The following is a 13519-nucleotide window of genomic DNA, read 5'->3' on the forward strand; positions in this document are numbered from 1 at the left end:
GGAGAACTAATCCTTTGTGCCAGAGGTATGGTGGTATGGTGGGGAGCTAGCTCCTCACTGGTGCTGAGCCCTGCTGCCCCTGGGGTTTTACTGGGAGTGAGGGAGAGGGTGGAGGGCCTAGTGTAATTCGGCAATTTGTGAGTTAAAAAGCAGAGGAGAACCCACAGAGTAACTAGACATTCTTCTCTTTGCATGCAAGATCCTGCTGAATGTTGGAAGAGGAAGGAATATTTTTCTTGCTTTTCAGACATGACATCCTGTGAGGGGAAGATTTGGAACAGATGGGGGTCAGGGGAGCCTCACTGTATTTGCTTGTTTCACCACCACCTCCTCCCTCCCACAACCAGAAATGTCTTTTTCTTCCCCCCTAGGGAAGTTAATGTAAAGGCAGGTCGGGGGGATGTCCTGTAGATTAGGAAAGTAAGTTATCAGGGGTCAGGGAAAAATAATCCATTAGGTTTCCAGAAAGAATCCACTTTTCATTGCAGTCTCCTTCTAGGTCCAAAGATGGACAACTAACTCAAAATTGTATCTTCGCTTTAATCACTGCTCTGGTGATATTTGCATTAATGAAGGAGAAAAGAAAGGATCCCCAACAGATGGAGAAGGCAGCTGTCCGACTAGTGAAAGGTAAGGAGTTTTTCTGAAATCTTGGGTGCACAATGTGGGAAAAACAAAATTGGTAATGTCTCATGGGATCAGCGCAGGCATCTGCACAGTTTTCACTCCGACTTCTGTCTGTCAGATTGACTGCATTAGAGAAGACCGTAAATGTGGTGATGGAAGTGGGCTGTGACACACTTGATTGGCTGTAGCAGTGTTCCTGGTAGAGCCACATTCCCAGCACAGCTGTGGGTAGCTGGGCAGCTGCTATGATGTTAGCCCCCAAATCACAGCCGGTTCTTTCTGCTGTCAAATGTCCAGCCCCTGAGCCCCCTTCCTCTGAACCTGGAAGGGGGTTCTGCTAGTGGAGTCAGATGGCCTTGTTAGCCAGGGTGGGCCAGTCTAACTGCCTGTTGCATCTTGTCTGTTCCCCAAAGACAGCTTGGGTTGATGTGATATGAAAAGGATGGGGCAGAAGGAGAAGGGGACAGATTCTGTGCTTTCCTTCTGTCGTTCTTTTTTGGCTGGTGGGAGCCTGTGTTGTTTTTCTCTTCCTTCGTAGGAGGGGATTTTGAGCTCTGGGGTCTGGCTGAGGAGACACGTGCCAGAGTGTCTGGCCCTTTTGGGTCAGGCTGCCTGACTCTGGCACACAGTTCTGGAAGGATGTCCTGGAGAGCTGGTTTACTGAGGCAACAGCTGCAAGCTAACTAGGGAAAGAGAAGAGGAAAGTACTAGGTGGCTGTGTGCTCAGGATCCCCGGTTGAGATATGGAGAATTATGTCTGGGGAACAAAACCTAACAGGCTGTCCTCATCACATGAGGTATGTTCCCAGGCTGGAGTGCAGAGGCGTGATCTTGGCTCACTGTAGCCTCTACTTCCTGGGCTCAGGAGATCCTCCCACCTCAGCCTCCCAAGTAGCTGGGACTACAGGCACATGGCACACCCCATGCTTGGCTCTTTCTTTCCTTTCTTTGCTTTCTTTTTCCTTCTTTTCTTTCCTTCCCTTCCTTCCCTTCCTTCCCTCCCTCCCTCCCTCCCTCCCTTCCCTCCCTTCCCTCCCTTCCCTCCCTTCCCTTTCCTTCCCTCCTTCCCTTTCCTTCCCTCCCTTCCCTTTCCTTCCCTCCCTTCCCTTCCCTTTCCTTCCTTCCTTCCTTCCTTCCTTCCTTCCTTCCTTCCTTCCTTCCTTCCTTTCTTACTCTGTCACCCAGGCTGGAGGCTGGAGTGCAGTGGCACAATCTTGGCTCACCGCTGAGATCAAGCAGTTCTCCTGCCTCAGCACCTCGAATAGCTGGGACTACAGTAGTGCACCACCGTGCTCGGCTGATTTCTTTTTGGTATTTTTAGAGATGGGGTTTCACTGTGTTGGCCAGGCTGGTCTCAGAACACCTGACCTCAAGTGATCTACCCACCTTGGCCTCCCAAAGTGCTGGGATTACAGGTGTGAGCCACTACGCCTGGCCGCCTGGCTTTTTTTTTTTTTTTTTTCTGTATTTTTAGTAGACATGATGGGGGGCGTTTGCCATGTTGCCCAGGCTGGTCTCAAACTCCTGGGCTCAAGTGATCCACCTGCCTCAGCCTTCCAAAGTGCTAGGATTGCAGGCGTGGGCCACTGCACTTGGCCAAGGAAAGACATAGTTTAAAAATCACTTGCTGGCCAAGCACGGTGGCTCCTGCCTGTAATCCCTGTACTTGGGGAGGCTGAGGCAAGTGGATCACCTGAGGTTGGGAGTTTGAGACCAGCCTAACCAAAATGGTGAAACTTTTCCTCTACTAAAAATAGAAAATTAGCTGGGCATGGTGGCAGGCGCCTGTAATCCCAGCTACTTGGGAGGCTGAGGCAGGAGAATCGCTTAAACCCGGGAGGTGGAGGTTGCAGTGAGCTGAGATTGCACCATTGCACTCCAGCTTGGGCAACAAGAGTAAAACTCCATCTCAAAAAAAAAAAAAAAAAAAGGTCTCTTGCTAACAGAGTAATGTGGCCTGTGTGCCTAGCTAGGATGAGATCTCCCATCTTGATTCTTTACTCTTCTAACAACTAGACAATGTAACTTGATATATTCAGTGGGAGCTCTAGGCTCTCCCTGTCTTCTCTGTTACAGCCCCCATAGGCATGTTATCTGCCCATTGGAAAGGATGATGGGAAAACAACAAACCTGTCCTGGACCCTGCAGTTAGGACTTCAGGGGACACATGAATGAATATAAATAATACAGGTCTGCTCCCATAGAACCCAAATGCAAATATAAGAACATTTAACTCATAGTGGACTTTCTAGGGTCAGGCAAGGGTATAAGCAATAGACATAATTAGTTAATTCAACAAATATTAATTGAACCCTCACTATTTGCTAGTCCCCATGGATACAGTGAAGAACGGACGGACACAGCCCCTACCTTTCTGGACCTGTGGTCTTTTGCTGTGTACGCAGACTCATAGACAGGCTTTTGCGATACACTTTGTGAGAGGTGCTGAGATACAGGACATAAGAAGAGTTGTGGGCTTTTATGGAGAGCAGGGGAATCGGGAAGACCTGCCCAGAGGAAGTGATGTTGAAGTTAATCCACGAATAAGCAGAGTTGACATTGAATGTTTATGCTTAGTTGACCTGCTACAGGCCTTTGGTCCTGGTATAATTTTTATTTGCACCATCTTTTACTCTGAAAAGTGCCTGGTTTGGATGGTGAGCTCTTTGGTGCCCTAACTATGTGCCAGGCATTGCTCTAGGAGCCCCATCATCAGAATAGCCCTGGCTCATAGCGAGTGAGTAAAACTGAGCTGTTTGCCAGTCACATGATTTACGTCATTCAGTCCTGAGCTGGGCCCTATTTTATTAGTTAGGGATGCTTTGGGCTGCAAATAAGGGGAACCTCTGTGAACAGCAGCTTTAATCAGACTGGTATTTTTTTTAATTTAATTTTATTTTTTGAGATGGAGTCTCACTCTGTCCCCCAGGCTGGAGTGCAGTGGCACGATCTCAGCTTGCTGAAACCTCCGCCTCCCAGGTTCAAGCGATTCTCCTGCCTCAGCCTCCCAAGTAGCTGGGACTACAGGTGTGTGTCACCATGCCCAGCTAATTTTTGTATGTTTAGTAGAGACAGGGTTTCACCATGTTGGCCAAGATGGTCTCGATCTCTTTTTTTTCTATCTCTCTCTTTTTTTTTTTTTTTTTTTTTTTGAGATGGTGTTTTGCTTTTGTTGCCCAGGCTGGAGTGCAATGGCATGATCTCAGCTCACCGCCATCTCCACCTCCACCTCCCAGGTTCAAGCGATTCTCCTGCCTCAGCCTTCCCAAGTAGCTGGGATTACAGGCATGTGCCACCAAGCTCGGCTAATTTTGCATTTTTAGTAGAGATGGGGTTTCTTCGTGTGGATCAGGCTGGTCTTGAACTCCTGACCTCAGGTGATCCGCCCACCTTGGCCTCCCAAAGTGCGAGGATTACAGGCGTGAGCCACTGTGCCCGGCCAAAGGACTGCTGCCTCCTCGTCAGGGAATCGAACCCCAGTCTCCCGCATGACAGGCGGGGGATACTCACCGCTATACTAACGAGGACGACAGTCTTGATCTCTTGATGTCGTGATCTGCCCACCTTGGCCTCCCAAAGTGCTGGGATTGCAGGCGTGAGCCACTGCACCCAGCCTACAAATTACCTTTTTAAACAAGCTTGTTCTTATAAAATGTTCGCAGTTATATATTAAAAGTAAAAGGCAAAATACAAGTTAATGTTAACGTTTTGATCAAAATTATTTCAAAACTAAAGAAATAATATTTTGAAAATTTAATCTTAGTTTTACTTCAATGAGATATTTAATACCTGAAATTCCAGTGCTTAACGTCCATTTAATTTCCAAAGAAGAGAATTGGCATTGGCTGGTGCAGTGGCTCATACCTGTGATCCCAGCATTTTGGGAGGCAGAGGCAGGCAGATTGCTTGAGCTAGGAGATCAGCCTGGGCAACATGGTGAAACCCTGACTCTAACAAAAATACAAAACTTAATCAGGCATGGTGGTGAGTGCCTGTAGTCGCAGCTACTTGGGAGGCTGAGGTGGGAGGATCACTTGAGTCCAGCAAAAAAAAAAAAAAAAAAAAAAAAAAAATTGGTATTATTGGTATTATGCATCCTTCAAGTTTTATTTCATAAATATATTTCCCATATCTATGTGAGATAATGTATCTGTATTTATGATGCATATGTATGCAATGTGATATAATTTTGCAAAATATTCCTCTGCCACCATGTGCAACTGGTGCTAATTTAGTAGCACTGATTTGTGAGTCCTCTGGAACCATGAATAGGAACAGAAGCAAAAAAATGGATATTCAGTTCTCCTGAATATCCTATTCATGCTCCTATTCATTTTGCAAGAATGTATCGCATTTGTGCTGAGAGGAAGGATTTGACAAGCTAATTTGTCTTTTCTCTTCCCTAAGTGCTCTACCACTCCAATCCTTCCCACAGTCCACTGCAGCATTGGTCTCTGGTGTTGGCAGTGGCATAATCCACAAACCTTCTCATTTAGACACAGTTACCTTTCGTTTTGAGGGGACAGGGGAAGAGGTGTGAAGTGTTCTCTGGGGTCTGACTGGTGTTAGGTGTTACTTGTGCTAGGTGTTACTTGTGGCAACATCATGCCGTGTGACCCTCGATGACAGAGGTGCCCATGTGTTGTTTAACTTTTACGCATGTGTTTGAAATAGGTGGGACCCTGAAGCACAGGGCCCAGGGCAGGGGCTCTCTTGTCTGGTTCTAAGGGCAGTACTCTTGTTTTCTAGAAACCCTCAGTAGGCTTCCTTTTACATTTCATTAGATAGAATTAATCACTGCCAGAAAGAAGGTAAATTTCTGTAACTTCCTTCTGCCAATCATGAGTCATTCCCTGGGATGAGCACATGGTCTCTGGACAAAATTGGGGTTCTGTTAGTGAGGAAGAAGAAATGGCTGGACAGTCAACCAGTGATATCTCCACAATTATTATTCCCGTTTTTATGAAGGGGAAATTGAAGCTTAGAATGGTTAAGGTTGTACACCTGGAAGTGGTGGAACTGTGGTTTGAACCAAAGAAGGTTGACTAAGGAATCTATCTTAACCACTCTACTTGCTGTTTCCCATGGCTGAGGAGCAGGAGTTAGCTATATACAAGAGTTTGAGAAAATCACAGGCAGAGGAAATAGCATGTGCTGAAGCCTAGAGAGGCAAGGGATGGCATGGTCTCACTGCAGATTGAGAGATGCCAAGTGACTCAAGTCTGTTGTATGAGGGGAGTGCTGGGGGATGAGGCTGGAGAGGGTGTGCAGCTGGGGCTTCTGGGTGGAGATGGGAGGGGATGAGATTGGGAATGGCATGGGCTGGAAGACTGTTCAAAGATTTTACTAGGGGAAGAGATCCAGGTAACCTGAAATAGGAGAGGCAGAAGGGAAGGCATGCAATTAAGAGAGATTTAGAAAGCAGAATTGGGATTTGATGATATGAAGTTGGAGGAGAATCACCTGAGTTTATGGCTTGGAAATGGGTTACCATTCAGAAACAGGAGGCAGTGTTACCAGTGGAAGGTCTTGACCATGAGTTGTCCAGGTTCTTGGCATTTTGAACAAAGAATTGGACAACACACACAAAGCAATGAAAGAATGAAGCAATGAAAGCACAGATTTATTGAAATGCAAGTACACTCCACAGAGTGGGAGTGGGCTGGAGCAAGCCCTGGTTACAGAATTTTCTGGGGTTTAAATACTGTCTAGAGGTTTCCCATTGGTTACTTGGCTACAACCTATGTCAATGAAGACTTGGTCCATGACCAGTCTGTTTGGTTGTGGGAGGTGACCAATTAGAGGCTGAAGTGAAGTTACAGAGTTACAACCTATGCAAATAAAGGCTTGGCCAGGGACCAGTCTGATTGGTTGTGGGAGGGGACCAATCAGAGGTGCTTTCCATTTTTCGTTTGCAATGCAGAAAGGGGGTGGGGTTGCAAAAGGAGTAGCCTCTGATCCTTTTGTTACTTGGGCATAGAGAGGTAAGATTTTCCTTTTGATTCAGTTCTAGGAAGTAGCACGAATCAGCCTTAGGTTCCCTGCCTTCAGACCCTATTCTCCTGCCTCAACAGTACCAGATGAGGGCATAGGGGAGAAGGAGCACACTTTTTATTTTTTGAGTCTCATTTTGGACATGTTGTGTTCAAGGACATAGAGTGGAGCTGTCCTGTAAACATTAGAGTCTGAAACTCAGGAGAGACATCTGGACTAGAGAGAAATGTGGGCTGCTTCAACACGTAGAACCCCTGGGTTCCATGGTGGGTGAGAGTGTGTAACACATGAAAAGAGAGTCTAGGACAGAGCCGTGTTTAAGGAAAGGAGGCCCACAGAGGAAACCAAGAAGACATGCCTCACATAGAAGAAGCCAGGAGAATTTGGTGACACTAACGCTGAGGAAAGGGAGTTTTAAGCAGGAAAGAAAGATAAGGCCTGAGAAGTACCACAGAGGTCATTGATGATGACAGCAAGAGTGTGACAGCCAGATAACAGAAAGTTGATGGGAATGTAGCTCCTTCATTCAAGATATTAAATATGAAGGGAAGGGTATGTGAGGATCCAGGGAAAGCTTTTTTTTAAAAACAAAACAAAACAAAACAAAAACCATGCAGGAAGATTGGAGCATGTTTAATTGCTTCTGAGAGGTAGACTTCTGGTAGACCAGAAGTTGAAGATAGAGACGAGGTGGGTAGTGGAAAGTGTGAGGACCTGAGAAGATGGGGAAGAGTATGGGATCCTGACTCAGATAGAAAGAGGACTCCCATTGGAACAGGTAGAGTAGAGACCAGGAGAATGGGTGGGACCGGGACATTGAGGAACTTCCTTTTAGATGGTTTGTTTCCTATATAAAGTAGCTGCAAGAGAGGGAGTGGTGGGTCAGATGTTTAGGGAAGTTGAATTGGAATTGTCTCCTGTAGGGACAGGAGAGCTGAGTGGGGAGCAGGGCTGGCTTCATGAGTGGGCAGCTTGAGCAGTCGCACGGGTCCCTACACTTAAAAGGGCTTCATGCTTTGTATAATGCTCTGGCGTCACTGTCTTGAAATTGTTAATGATTTTTGAACACAGGCCCCCTCATTTTCATATTTGTTTTGAGTGTAAGTGTGTCCCATGCAATATCTGGGACATACTGAGATTCACAGTTACTCACAGCCGAGCACGGTAGCTCACGCCTGTAATCCCAGCACTTTGGGAGGCCGAGGCGGGTGGATCCCCTGAGGTCAGGAGTTTGAGACCAGCCTGGCCAACATGGCAAAACCCCATTTCTACTGAAAATACAAAAAAATAGCTGGGCGTGGTGGCGGGCGCCTGTAATCCCAGCTACTCAGGAGGCTGAGGCAGGAGAATCGCTTGAACCCAGGACACAGAGGCTGCAGTGAGCTGAAATCGTGCCATTGCACTTCAGCCTGGGCAACAAGAACAAAACTCAGTTTCAAACAAACAAACCAATTACTCTTTATCTGAAATTCCAATTCGGTATCCTATATTTTATCTGGCAACCCTAACTGGGCACTACAAATTATGTAGCTGGTGCTGCTGGGAAGACAGGAGAATTGCAAAGTGGTATCACAGGCTCTGGGGAGGTTTCTTCTGTGAAGTATCTGAGAGTGGGGAAGTGATGGGTGTAGAGACTGGACTTGTGGCTCTAAGTTGTGGGGCTGTGAATGGTCTCCAGCAGGGCCAGCCACCTGAATGTCTAGACAGTGCAGGAAAGGCAGGTGGCTTAGAATATCTGGGTTGTCTCCAGATATCTCACTTGGGTGAGACCGAAAGCCCTTACCTTGGTTGGTGAGGCCCTGCCGTCCCTCTCACCCTTGCATACAGCAGCCCGCTGCTCTGCTGGCTCTTCTGCAAACACCCTTTGCTCCTTTAGTCTCAGGGCCTCTGCTCTGGCGGTTCTCTCTGCCTGGAATGTTTTTCCTGTAGGTATCCCCAAGGCTCATGCCCCTTGTTCTCCCTGGGCCCCTGAGAGGCCTTCCCTGATTACTTTATTACTTCCTGCTCCATCTTTCTTCATGTCACTTCCCACCTCCTGACATATTATATATGTGTATTTTCTGTCTCTTTCCATTAAAATGAAAGTGCTGTGAGAATGAGAAGTTGGTCTTGCTCACTGACATGCAGGGGAAACTAAGATACTTGTTGAACTGATATGTAAAATAATGATACATGGGCCAGGCAAAGTGGCTCACACCTGTAATCCCACCACTTTGGGAGGCCGAGGTAAGTGGATCACCTGAGGTCAGGAGTTCAAGACCAGCCTGGGCAACATGGTGAAATCCCATCTCTACTAAAAATACAAAAATTAGCCAGGGGTGGTGGCGGGTGCTTGTAATCCCAGATACTTGGGAGGCTAAAGCAGAGAATTGCTTGAACCCAGGAGGCGGAGGTCGCAGTGAGCTGAGATTGCGCCACTGGACTCCAGCCTGGGCAACAGAGCAGGACTCTGTCTCAAAAAAAAAAAAAAAAAAAAAAATTAGTTGGGCATGGTGACATGTGCCCGTAGAACCAGCTACTCGGGAGGATTGCTGGAGCCCAGGAGTTGGAGGCTGCAGTGAGCTATGATTGTGCCGCTGCACTCCAGCCTGGGTGACAGACTGAGACTCTGCCTCTTAGAAAATTAAAAAAAAACAAAAAACAAACAAACAAAAAACATTATCACCTAGATTTTGGTAGTAGTATTTGGGCATTTCTAGTGAATATTAGCTAATAACTCACTTTGCCTAGGTGACAGAGTAATCCAGCCCTATGGTGTCACTCATGCTTACCACTGCCAATGAATGTGCCAAAAATCAGATTTGATCTTAAAGCAGGAGAGATTTGTTTAGGTGGAAATCTGCTTTTGGTTTCCTTTCCATTATCGCCCATTCCCTGTGGAGTTGGATGGGGCTGACCTTTGCCCTGTGTCCTTAAGAGTAGGCAGGTGGTCTGAGTCAGTTGAGTCCTTCCTGGTACTTCTCTGCCAGAGTTCTTGGGGAAGATGGTCTATTTCTGCTGGACCTGGTAGGATGTGAGTGTGAGGCTGTTGATTAATATCCTGCTCACTAAGTGGAGAAAGGACAGGGAAAGCTGATGTTTGAGGCCTTAGATCCAGCCACTCCCTAGTGACATGAGCTAATGAATTTTTTTTTTTTTTTTAACTTATGCCAGATTGACTTTAGCTTCTATCTCTCACAGCTGAGCAAGCTCTGACCCATACATGTTATGTTGCTCAGGCTGGAATGCAGTGGCTATTCATAGACATGATCAGATCATAGTGCACTGCAGCGTTGAACTCCAGGGCTCAAGCAGTCCTCTTGTCTCAGCCTCTCAAGTAGCTGGGACTATAGGCACACGTCACTGCACCTAGCCCACACAATTTCGACTGAAAAATTAGAACAACTTGACCTGTGAGATAATAGTAGAAGATTAGACAGTTAACTGAATTAGTGAGTTGTGAGAGGAGCTTCTCCTGATTTCCCTGATTCTTTTTATTATGGGAGTGGGAGCAGGGGCAGAGGGTAGAGATGGGGATGTGAATGAAGGAGACTAAAGTGAGCCCACAGGCGTGGCCTTTGCCAAATGGTGGTGGGGATGCTGGGGCCCCAGTTCCCTGCCAGCTGTGGCTGCCTGGCAATGGCTGAGGAGTCTGGGGTCAGCAGGCAGCTGGATTGGAGAGAGCTCTCGACTGTAGGCCAGCTCTGGGCTCCTGTCCTGTTTCTGTGTGTGCCTTGGGGCACATCTTCAACTTCCTGAGCCCTTGCTTTCCATTTCATAAAGTGGGAGTGCTGACTGCTCTGCTGACCTCCGAGTTTGTGAGAGAGGCTCCCAGGAGCTGATGAGAATCTCTGAAACCATTGTGAGCACCATCAGGTCTCTATAACTGTAAGGTGGTTTGTCTCTCTCATTTGATTGAAGACTGGACTAGACAAGCGCTAGGAAGACCCTCAGGACTTGGGCTGGGATCTGACCTTCATGAATTGCAGACTATAGACCTTAGGTAAAAAGTGGGCAAGAGGAGGCCGGGCGCAGTGGCTCACGCCTGTAATCCCAGCACTTTGGGAGGCGAGGCGGGCGGATCACGAGGTCAGGAGATCAAGACCATCCTGGCTAATGCAGTGAAACCCCGTCTCTACTAAAAATACAAAAAAAATTAGCCGGGCGAGGTGGCTGGCGCCTGTAGTCCCAGCTACTCGGGAGGCTGAGGCAGGAGAACGGCGTGAACCCGGGAGGCGGAGCTTGCAGTGAGCGGAGATCACACCCCTGCACTCCAGCCTGGGTGACAGAGCGAGACTCTGTCTCTAAAAAAAAAAAAAAAAAAAAAAAAAAAAAGTGGGCAAGAGGCAGCCTAAAATGTATGGCCCATGGCCTGAAAGTTCTTAGGGGTCATGGATGAGGATGTGAAAGGAGTTTGCTGGGCACGGCAGTCTCTGGCCTGGGGCAGGTTTCTGGCTGGAGTAGTTAATTCAGTGCCTTTTACTTGTTAGAAAGACAGAAAGATACTTTTTCCCCCCTTTCTTTTAAAAAGTGATAGAGTTTTCTGAATATAAAAGAGTCACATATCTATTTAAGAATTTTGGGCTGGGCACCGTGGCTCACGTATATAATCCCAGCACTTTGGGAGGCAGAGGTGGGTGGATCTCCCAGGAGTTCCAGACCAGCCTAGGCAACATGGCGAAACCCCGTCTCTACAACAAATACAAAAATTCACTGTGCATGGTGGCACGCGCCTGTAGTACCAGCTACTCGGGAGGCTAAGACCAGAAGATGACTTGAGCCCAGGAGGTCAAGGCTGCAGTGAGCCGTGTTCACAACACTGTACTCCAGCCTGCGTGACAGAGCAAGACCCTGTCTCAAACAAACAAAAAAAGAACTTTGAAAATAAAAATACGTGTAAGGAAATCAAAGCCACTCATGATTATCCAACTCCCATAAATAACACTGGTAATATTTTTGTCTATCTCCTGGTATTTACTTCAGTGTGCGTATGTGTCATGTATATGAGAGATGGCTTATAAAATTTGATATGTAGAGCTTCAGAATCTGTTTTATACATAATATAAACATCTTCCTGTATCTTTAGATTTTTTTTCTTACAGCCTGATTTTTAACTGTTATGTAACAGTTTTAACTGTTCTACCATATATAATATATTCCTTTTATTGGATAGAAGACTTTCCAATTTTTTAGCATTATAAAATCATATTGTGGTTAAATCTTTACGGATAAATCTTTGTGCATGTGGAATTATGGGGTCAAATGGGATGTCCATGTAAGAATTTTTGTATGCTCCAATTGACCTAAAAAAATGCTAATTTGCCTTCCTATTGTTGTGTGAGGGGGCATCATGATTCTCTGAATCCTGGCCCTTGCTGGGTATTACTGGATTTTTAGGACTTTGCCAAATGCTAGATGGGAGAAGCTTTGCTTTTTTTAATTTTTTTTTTTTTAGACAGGTCTTGCTCTGTCGCCTAGGCTGGAGGGCAGTGGTATAATAATAGCTCACTGCAGCTTTGAACTCCTGGGCTCAAGCTGTCCTCCTGCCTCAGCCTCCTGAGTAGCTGGGACTACAGGCATGCCACTATGTCTGGCTAAATTTTTATTTTTGTACAGACGGGGCCTCACTCTGTTGCCCAGGCTGGTTTCGAACTTCTGGTCTCGAGCAGTCCTCCCATTTTGGCTTCCCAAAGTGTCAGCATTACAGGTGTGAGGCACCATGCCTGGCCTTGTTTTTATTTTATTGTGCCTTTTTTTCTGGTTCCCAGTAAGGTCATTTTTTTCCCCCATATAATTAATAGCTATTTTTATGTTTTGTGAATTGCTTTATTTATCCTTTATTCATTTTCCTATTGGGGTGCTTGTATTTTTCTTACTGATTTATACAGATTCTGTTTGTAATAAAAATATTAACCCTTTGTGGGGAATCAATACATTTTTAGTAGTGTGATGAAATATTTTAATAATGGATCAAAGCAGAAGGCTTGATTCCAGGGGGAAAAATTTTTAAGCTACCCGCCTCTTTCCCTACACATAAATCCAGAGATAAGTAGTATCTTAGTACTTAAACATGTCTTAAAGCATGGACAGGCTCCCTTCCTTCCTTCCTTCCTTCCTTCCTTCCTTCCCTCCTTCCTTCCCTCCTCTCTTCCTCTCTGTCCTCCTTTCTGTCCTCCTTTCTCTCCTCCTTTCTCTTTCTTTCTTCCTCTTTCTCTCCTTTCTCTTTCTCTTTCTCCCTTTCTTTCTCTCTCTTCCTCTTTTTTTCTCTCTCTCTGTTTCTCTCTTTCTCTCCCTCTCTCTTTCTCTCTGTCTCTTTATTTTTTTTATTTTTTATTTTTTTGATGGAGTCTTGTTCTGTCTCCCAGGCTGGAGTGCAGTAGCATGATCTCCGCTCACTGCAACCTCCATCTCCCAGCTTCAAGCTATTCTCCTGCCTCAGCCTCCCGAGTAGCTGGGATTACAGGCGTGTGCCACCATGCCTGACTAATTTGTGTATTTTTAGTAGAGATGGGGTTTTGCCACATTAGCCAGGCTGGTCTCAAACTCCTGACCTCAGGTGATCCGCCTGCCTCGGCCTCCCAAAGTGTTGGGATTACAGGCGTGAGCCACCATGCCTGGCCATTACCTTTGTTTCATGGGTGAGTTAGTCTGGCAACTAGACTAGGGCAACCCACCCACCCCACCCCTAGAGCTGGTCACAGGCACAGCTGAGCTTGAACTTGGGCTTCACACGTGTGTTTACACGCACCACTTGTCATTGCCTGTGACTTTCCTGTCCCTGCTCCTCCTCTTTCAAACACTCCCTGGAGCCATTTAGTGCCTAGATGATGCGTGTTTTTATACCAGCCACTCTACTCAAAAGCAAAATCTGTTTGAAAGCTGTTACAGGTTTTTCCAGAACTTCCAGTTTTTAAGAATC

The 13519-nt window shown here is 46.3% G+C and overlaps 1 long non-coding RNA gene across 2 annotated transcripts in view; it reads left to right on the forward strand.

Moving 5' to 3' along the window:
• LOC134761435 (uncharacterized) overlaps positions 1-13519 on the forward strand; it is a 383675-nt gene that overhangs the window by 65377 nt on the left and 304779 nt on the right. The window contains exon 3 of one of the 2 annotated variants that reach the window (XR_010140042.1): positions 489-630. This is a non-coding gene — a long non-coding RNA (uncharacterized LOC134761435). The remainder of the gene's footprint in view (positions 1-488; positions 631-13519) is intronic. The other variant, XR_010140041.1, reaches the window with a different exon arrangement.

Source organism: Pongo abelii, chromosome 4 (assembly GCF_028885655.2).
Source record: "Pongo abelii isolate AG06213 chromosome 4, NHGRI_mPonAbe1-v2.0_pri, whole genome shotgun sequence".
In the NCBI taxonomy this organism is placed as follows: Eukaryota; Metazoa; Chordata; class Mammalia; order Primates; family Hominidae; genus Pongo; species Pongo abelii.